Source organism: Lynx rufus, unplaced genomic scaffold (assembly GCF_022079265.1).
Source record: "Lynx rufus isolate CCGP_SWC_20201006 ecotype Redwood Valley unplaced genomic scaffold, mLynRuf1.p SCAF_16, whole genome shotgun sequence".
Lineage (NCBI taxonomy): Eukaryota > Metazoa > Chordata > Mammalia > Carnivora > Felidae > Lynx > Lynx rufus.
The window spans coordinates 47,395,919-47,405,332 of NW_025814830.1; positions in this window are offsets into that span (position 1 = coordinate 47,395,919).

Consider the following 9,414-nt stretch of genomic DNA (forward strand, 5'->3'; position numbering starts at 1 on the left):
CCCCCAGAACCCCATATGACAAATATTAAAGTTCAGTTCTCTGCTATGCAGGCAACTTTGAGGGAAAGCATGATACAACATTAGAGCCTACAGAGTGTATCCAGATACCTCCATGAAAGGACATTCCATGGTTCACAGGGATCCATCCCAGAGGCTCAGAACACCCAAGGGTAATGAATCCACAAGCCCAGTGTTCTGGGGGCAGCTCAGAAGGCAGGACGCCTGATGTGAGGGATTCCGTGTTACCAGACACACGGATGGGAAGCAACCATAGGGATTCGTGAAGGACAAAGCAATTGGCATGAGTCAACTATCCCACACGAGGATGGCTCTGCTGGGGAATCCCGCCTCATTGGTGCCCCCACACAGACTCACTGACCTGTGTGTGTTCGTGGAAGTGCGTATCGTCAGCTGACCTTGCCAACACCACCACCGCCATGACATCAGTACAGTAAGGATGAAACTCAGACACTAGAGGCTTGTAACAAGTTTCTATGAGGAACATTGTCAAAGAGAAAGGAGCTAGACCTCAGACTACCCTAGGATCGAATCCAGGAAATGTTCGTCCTGATTGTGAATCCACAGGGCAGAACATTTATCACTTCCGTCCCTCGCAGCTTTCTATTTAAAACAGGAATAATTTTGACTTCCAAGATGGTTATGAGCAATTACATAATTATTAAATTATTAAAACATATAGAGGGCATGGAGCAGTGCCCAGCACATAATGCATGTGGCTCTAGTGTTATTTTTGTCCATGTACTTATGCTAATTACTATGATTCTTATATGTGAGGAACAAAATGGCAGCAGTTGTTGACATTACATTATAAAAAAGGTTACATTTCATTCACATCTCTCAAAAACATGTAGAGTGTGGCTTATCTAAACCTGTTTATAGGAGCATCTTCATGTTTGCAGGAGAACTAATAGCAATAAAAAAGAACTAATAGCAATTATATAGGTAAGGTAATTACAATGTCAATGAAAGCATCACATTTATGCTTATTTCAACTGGTGATGGTAGAGCACAAGATTATCATGGTACCAACTATTGCTGTAAAGATAGCATGACGCAAATAAACAGTGAAGGATGGCATCACCACTTTGGTGAGGAAACAAGGTGCTGCCCTAACAATGACATCTCTGTCACACAGGTGTCACACAGGCCCATGCCCTGGCAGGTGATCTGTGGAGGTCACACGCAGGGCAAAGCCAATGTCCCAACCCAGCCCTCCTGTCAGGGCTGGGCAGATGCTCAGTGGATGGTCTGCCCCAGCCTGTCCCCTACCCAGTGCACATCCAGGAATAGTCATGAGATCGCACTGGGGTCAGTGATTGTGTCTCTTCACCCCACCTCTCCCCAACCCCAGGATGGCACATGGTAGCCACACCCTTGATCAGACCATGCCCTCTTGTGGGTGAGGAATCTAGATTTAGCCTTAAAATGTTCTATTCGAGGGGGACTCTGCCTTCTTCTGAGCCACCTACCCTGCACCAGCAGCCTCCACGTCTCATCACTACACAGGAGATCAGTCTCCTCACTTCTCTCCTGCGAAAGGAAGTCACAGGCATGTCACGGAAAAACTACCATATACCTGACACACATTTGGCCTGGCCCCACCCCTCAGTCTGTGTCCACTTAGGCACACTTAGTGTCTGTTAAGTGACAGACTCTTATTATCAGCTCAGGTCATGATCTCACGATTTCGTGAATTTGAACCCCATGTTCATGGAGCCTGCTTGGGATGCTCTCTCTCTCTCTCTCTCTCTCTCTCTCTCTCTCTCTTTCTGCCCTTCTCCCACTCACAATGCCTCTGTCTCTCCCAAAATAAATAAATAAACTTAAAAAAAAGAGCACAGATCATGTTTTTCCTAAAATTTTTCCTGTTTACTTTTATTTATATTCTTAGCCTGATTTATAGGAAAATTAGATGCAAAATGAAGATAACTGAATCCTCTATGAGCATTTGAGGTGCATGACGGCCATTTTCAGTTCTTGTGTCCTCAACTGCTTTACGTGTCCCTGCTGACATCACCACTACCCAAGTATCAATATAATATTGACAGAACATGGAAGTATATTCAAGATCCCTCAAAAATTTTCCTTTAATCACTCTGTGGAAACAATGTTGAAATGAATAAAACTAGCCTCAAACTACCTTAATCAAATCCAAGACATGTTTCTTCCAGGTTATGACGTCTTGGAACAGGACACTTATCTCTGATCCTGAAAATATAGAGTTAAAATTAAAACATGGAAAGCACATGGAGAAGAAGTATGTGGCACGCATTAATGACTCAATATATGTTGCTGGTTTTGTTTTTGTAAATCTTCAAAATAATTATGTATTAGCTCCTCTTACCGCCGTGACAAGGCACCACAGCCTTTGCAGTTTAGCACAACACAAATGGGGGCGCCTGGATGGCTTAGTAGGTTGAGTGTCCAACTCTTGATTTTGGCTCAGGTCATGACCCCAGGGTTGTGGGATTGAGCCCCGCGTCAAGCTCTGCGCTGAGCGCGGAACCTACTTACGATTCTCTTTCTCTCTCCCTCTGCCCCTCTCCCCTGCTCTCTTTACTTAAAATAAAAAATAAAATAAAACAACACGAACGTATTATCTTATAGTTTTGTAGGTCAGAAGTCCAAAACAGGTCTAAGCAGGCTAACACCAAGGTATTAACGGGGTTGCTTTCCCTCTGGAGATCCTAGGGAAGAATCTGTTTCCTTGTTTTTTGAGGATTCTATAGGACACTGTCATTTCTTGGCTTTTGGACCTCTTCATCTTCAAAGCAAGGAACATAGCATCTCTCTGATGTCCTTCTTTCATTGTTAAATCTCATTTTGAGTACAGCCAGGATAGGTTCTGTTTTTAGGACTCATATTTTAAGATTGGACCAATCTGTGTAGTCCAGAAAACCTCTTCCTTCTATAGATCCTCAAACTTAATCACATGTGCAAAGTCCCTTCTGCCACATAAGATGACACTGACTGGATTCAGGAGAAAAAGTAGAAGTTGTTAGGGGTTATTGTTCTTCTTACTTTCATCATGCTGTATTAGGAATAAAATTGCAGCAGTAATTAACATTGCTTTACAAATGAAATTCTGACTCATTAAAAAAGAAAACCCTCCAAAGTATGAATTGTCCAACCCTGCTTTGCTAGAAAATCTTGATTTTAAAGCACTATGAATTTAAATTGTATAAATAAAAAAGAATGAGGTGGGAAGAGCAATTGAATGAAGGTATAGATAGAATCTGTCAACAGGATGAGATTTTGACATTCCTTGTAATTTATTGATATTTGAACTTCCTTGAGTTTATTGATGCATCATCCACAGAAAGAATTGTGTACACATCTCCTTATTGCAACAAACCACCTCTCATTCACTGCAGCACCCAGACCAAGAGAAAGTCATGAAGGTTCTTGAAATGCTTCAGTGACTCATGGGCTGCAGGAAGGACTAAGCACTCCTTGGGAATGTCATGGTCTTAGACCTTCGGATGTGCATGAGATGGCATGATGTGGGAGAAATGGAAGATGCGTTCAGCCTGGACACCAGGAGGTGCAAGTGCTGGTCTCTTCCAGGTGTAGGGGGCACAGCAAGCCATCAGGAAGGATGGGGTGCACAGCGCCATTACATTACGATGTGAACCGAAGTCATATAAGAGCCATAACAATATGGGGAGTGAAGGAACCTCAGCAAAGTTAACCCCCAACCCTCTTTCCCTGAGTCCGACTCCTTTCAGAATAGAGAAATGGGGTGAGTCAAGCGCACAGTGGCTGGGCCAACAGCCAACAGAGAAGGAGCATTGTTCAGGTTAAGGGAGTAAGAAACATGGAGAGGAAACAGACAATAAGGAAGTAAAAACCAGCACTGGGGCCTGGCGACAGAGACTGTGGAGAGGTTACTCAAACTAGGGTTACATCCTTCACCACCTTCTTGCACAACCTTCTGTCTGGTCTTTGTTGACCTCTCTGCGAGAAATCATATCATACCAGGTCGGGTGTAATTTATTACCACCCAAATCACCATGCAGGAACAGATGCTACAGCATACAGCAAAAGGGGTCAGTGCAGTGTGTCCAGATGTCCACTGACAGGCACACACTGCTTGGAGGTCGTAGGTGGTCAGTCCCAGAGGCTCAGACGTCCTGATGCAGGTACCAAAGGAGCCCAGGGCTGCCAGAGCTGTGAATACAGCTACCAGGGGGTGATTCAGTGGGTGAAATGCCTGCAGCGACGGGCACTGTGGTGACTTGATGCCTGCATGGGACCCAGGATGCAGGAGTCTGTTCTGTGAGATAATATGACAAGAAACCTGGCAGGGGTCAGCACACCCCCAGAGAGGAAATCTCTGTAGGAAAGCCAAACTCATTGATCTTATAATACAGAATCACTGACTTAGCTAATTTGAAGAGATCGTTTGTCCCTCGGCCCTTTTGATCATCTATGAGGAGAAGGCGTGTGGGGGAACAGAAAAGAAACTAAAGAACTTTAGTGGAGCAGGCAACAGAGCCCTGATACTTCACCAGGACTGGTTGGGTCCCGGAGCCCCTCCTGTGTCCCTCAGCCACAGCGGTCGAGGGGGTGTGGGGGACTTAAGGATGGGAAAGTGTCCTTGGGGTTCTATTCCTCTTGTCAAACACCTGCAGCTGCGTTTTTCACCCATTCTCTGACATCAGTATTTATCTGTATACTGATACCAGCAGAGTATCACTGTAACATGGCCAAACATGGAATCGAGAGACTTGCAACAACTTTCTGTTTAATCACCCAGGGTAGAACAATGTAGACATGAATGGAGCCAGGCGTGAAACTACCCTACGACCAAACCTAGGCTATGTTCCTTCCTAGGTGTCTTTCCTCAGGACAGGACATTCATCCCCTCTGTCCCTCAGATTCTTTAATGCGATAGGAGAATAACTTTGTCATCCAACATCACCGGGAATACAGTGTTAAGTAACTTAAAGCACACAGAACACATAGGGCTGTGCTGGGTACATGTTAATCCTGTTGCTATTGTGATTGTTGTTACGAGTTGCTTCATATTCTTATGTGCTAGTTTACTCTTGCTACGTATACAACATAATACCACAACCTTAGCCACACAAATAACACGGATTTAATATCGTACATTTCTGTATGTCAGAGCCTCAACCAGGCTCAAATCAACATATGAGCAATACTACCTTCTCTTCTGGAGGGTCTTCTGGAGTATCTGTGCTTTGTGACATTTCAGAGGCTGACAGCATTCCTTGGCTCTTGGCCTCCTGTGTTCATTTTCAAAGCCAACCGTGTAGAATCTCTTTGACTCATTCCATTTCCATAACTATTTAGGATTCAATTTGGGAAATGTTCTCCACTTTTAAGGACTCATATCATTACACTGAGCCACTGGATAACCCAGGGTAAATCTCAATTCAAATATCTTCACCTAATCATGACTGCAAAGCCCCATTTACCATGTTAGGCCATATATTCACAGGTTCAAGGGATTGAGATGTGGGCACTTTTAAAGAGCCATTATTTTGAATGCTCAATGTTACTAATACTAATATTTATTAGGAATAAAATTGCAGTGATAAATAATAAGCCTTTACAAATGAGGTTCTACCCCCATTTAAGCTGAAAGAAGGAAAGAAAGAAAGAAAGAAAGAAAGAAAGAAAGAAAGAAAGAAAGAAAAAAAAAGGAAAGAAGGAAGGAAAAAGAAAAAGAAGAAAGGAGGAAAGGAAGGAAGGAAGGAAGGAAGAAGGAAAGGAAAGAAGGAAGGAGGGAAGAAGAAAGGCAGGAAGAACTGGGGTGCTTTCTGGAGGAGGAGAGCCTATGAACCCAACCAGGCCTTCCCCTCAAGGCTGGGCAGACACTCAGTGGATGGTCTTTCCCAGGCTCTCAGTGCACCTCCACAAATAGTCATGAGATCGCACACAAGTCAGTAATTGTGTCTGTTCACCCCACCTCACCCCAGCCCCGGGATGGCCACACAGCAGGCTCACCCTGGGTCAGGCCATGCTCTATTGTGGAAAAGGAGTCTGGATTTAGTCTTTAAAGGGGGACCTCTTCTGCTTCCTTCTGAGCCATCTGCCCTACACTAGCAGTCTTGTATTCTTTGTTTCAAAACAGGAGATCAACCTCCCCAACCCACGACTAGGGCCAGACAGATAGGGGAATGTCACAGGCATGTTGGGAAAAAATCACCACAATTCTGGTACCAACACTTGGCCTGCCCATGCCCTTCGGGCATGTGTATCCTCTGTGGAGACAGAGTCCTCGACCTTGGACTGGGCCCACCACAAATCCAGAGTCCTCTTCTCGGAGCCACAGGGATTTTGACATTTGTAACCAAAACTACTATAACATTGTATGCTAACTATACTTCAGTCAAGAAAAAAAGGAGAGAGAGAGAGAAAACATTAAGCAGTGTTCATGCCTTTCCTGTTGTGGTCTTAGCTCGGAGTTGTGTGTATCTCACACTCTCTTTAGGTCCACAGTCTTATTGCCCCTAGTGGGGAGAGATGGTGTGATTTCAAGCAAAAAGGAACAGACACAGGGATATGGTTCTTAGATGAAGGAGAGACTGAAGGAGGTTACAAAAAGGAATTGAGTGAAGTTACAGAGGGTGTTTCTGGACAGGTGAGGGCTTTTTTCTTTTTTTTAAATCCAGGACCTTGGTAAAGTTTAATGATATACAAACTATATTAAGAAATGTGTTTGGGGGCGCCTGGGTGGCGCAGTCGGTTAAGCGTCCGACTTCAGCCAGGTCACGATCTCGCGGTCCGTGAGTTCGAGCCCCGCGTCGGGCTCTGGGTTGATGGCTCAGAGCCTGGAGCCTGTTTCCGATTCTGTGTCTCCCTCTCTCTCTGCCCCTCCCCCGTTCATGCTCTGTCTCTCTCTGTCCCAAAAATAAATAAACGTTGGAAAAAAAAAATTTAAAAAAAAAAAAAAAGAAATGTGTTTGTGCGACAGGGGTACATCTGTGTGAGTTTTTTTGTTAAGTTTATATTCACTCCTATAGGCCATGGTACCATCAACGGGTAGCATCTTGCTACCAGAGCAAGAGAAAGTCCATGGAGAACACATCAAAAACAACAGTACTTGATGGTGCTAGGAAGGTGGCATGGTTTGGAAAGGATGTTGACATCCGTAGTCTGGTAGAATTGTGGGAACTAGCATGTTTGCTGGGGAGGGTTGCTTGTTTGGAGAGATTGGTGGCTCTGAGTAATTTGTCAGTTCATATTTTGGGAAAGTTTGGACACGTTGATTTAAGGAAGGCAGGAAATTGAAAGTGACTGTGGGTTTGAGGATTTTGATGGACTTGGAGATTTGGCATTGGGGACATGTGGAATTAGGGGGACGGGACATGTATCTGGAGACTTTTGAATAAATTCGCCATTTGGGGCTTGCAAAATTTGGTGGATTGGTTCAGGGCTTGATAAACTTGAAGTTATGAGATTGGTGGTTTGGGGGAGGTAAGCGGACATGGGGATTTGAGCTTCATGGAAAATTTGGGACTTGAGGAGCTTGAAAAATTTGGAAATATTGAGGCCTTGAGGGAGGACAAAGGTTTGGAGAGTTTGATGGGTTTGAGCACGTGGGTATATTCCGGCAGTATGGTGTATTTAGGAAGTTTGCAGGGTTGGGGAGGCTGAGTGGCATAAGGATATTGGTGGTTTTGGGGCAGTTGATGGGCATGGGGCACTGTTGAGCTTGAGGAGGTTGATGAGCATGAAACATCGGTGAATTTGGGGAATCTGAGGTTTTGGTGTGTTTGGTTTCAGAGGCTAGAGTTTTTGGAAGATTGCTGATTTGTGGAAGGTGGCAGCTTCAGGGGTGTGGGTAGATTCATGGATGCTGGGTTGTGTGGCATGATTAGGTGCTTTGGACATTTTCTTGGCTTGGAAGAGTGAGAGTTCTGGGAACACTGGTGGGTGTGGTGAAGATGGGGTTTGGGAGAGGTTAACAGATTTGGGGAGGAATAGTGTTTGGGGAGGTTTTTGAAATTGGCAACATTGAATGTTTTATGGAGGTTGATGACTTAAGGTGTGCTTAAGGGCTTGGTTAAATGAGATTTAAGTATTTCAGAAATGTGAAGAAATTGGTTGCCTTGTGCAGGATGGTAGGCTTGGGAATGGGGTTAGACCTCTGTTGGGTGAAAGAGAGTGGAGTGCAGAAGGCTATGAATTTGTGATTCCATTTACATTGATTAGTTCCAAAGGGTAGGCTAATCTTATTCAAGTTTTGCACTTGACGGCTGCAGGACAGGGGGTGTTCAATTCAAAACTATGTATCTAGGAAAGCATCCAACCCTTTCCCCATGGAAGAGTGTGGTAAATGTAGCTAAGATCATCATACCTCTGTTCCTTATTTCTATTCCCAATCCAGTTTGGAGAAGATAATAAGATCAGGGGAATCAAAGACAAGAAGAGTGGCAAGATAGAGAAAGAGAGGCAAAGAACTGGGGGCAGGGAGAAAGGGCTGAAGAGACAGAGCAGAGAACAGCAAGACATGGCAGGGAACAAAAAGTAGGAGCAGGGAGCAGTGGTACAAATCAGAGAAGAGAGCATGGAACAAGGTGAGGGTGCATAGACAAGAGAGAAGAAGCTGGGAACAGAAGAGGGATAGGAAATAGGGAAATGAAAACCACAAATGTTCCTGCACTGCAGGTACAGCTGAGGGAGCCAATCACAGCACAGATACACTACAAGTTGCCTTGTTTTTGCACATAGTTATGTTCTTCTTCCACTCCAATTTCCACTGTATATATTCAAATTCAATTTCCCAGCACTCAGGAAGTCTAGAATCGTGGGAGAGTTATCACAATGTATCCAGAGAGGTACAGGTAGGTTCCTGGTGTGGTTTATGCATTGTCGGTTCCAGAGGCTCAAGACAACCTGGGACAAGTTTAGAAGTAGGAATGGTTGTACAGCCCTGGGAACAATGTGCTAGTGACCTCATTGGAAAAAAAAAAAATCCTTAGAAAGGCACTCTTTCCAGGACTTGTGGGTAGAGCCCAGTACGGAAATGTTTGTGCAGAAGATGAGAGGGCACCTTGAGATTGAGTTTAAGATTGATCAACTCACCCGAAATGCAGAATTTCTCACTGGGGATGCACACTTTGGATGTAAGCACAATTATTCATTCTCCTTAGCAGCCATATAAATAAACTCAAATACCCTTCGGTTGCCTCAATCCTCTGCAATGAATTGAAAAGTTTTTGTGTGAGCCCAGGATACTTACTATGGTCTCCAAGATTCACTGGACTCCAGAACTTACCCCATCTACTCTTGCCGGAGCTGTTTTTTAATGCCTTGTATTTTGGAGGGAATATGGGTGTGGGAAGAGTTGATTTGTTTACCTGGGGATGTTGATTCGGCCAACATGACAAGGAGCTTGGAATTAAGCACACCACGCAG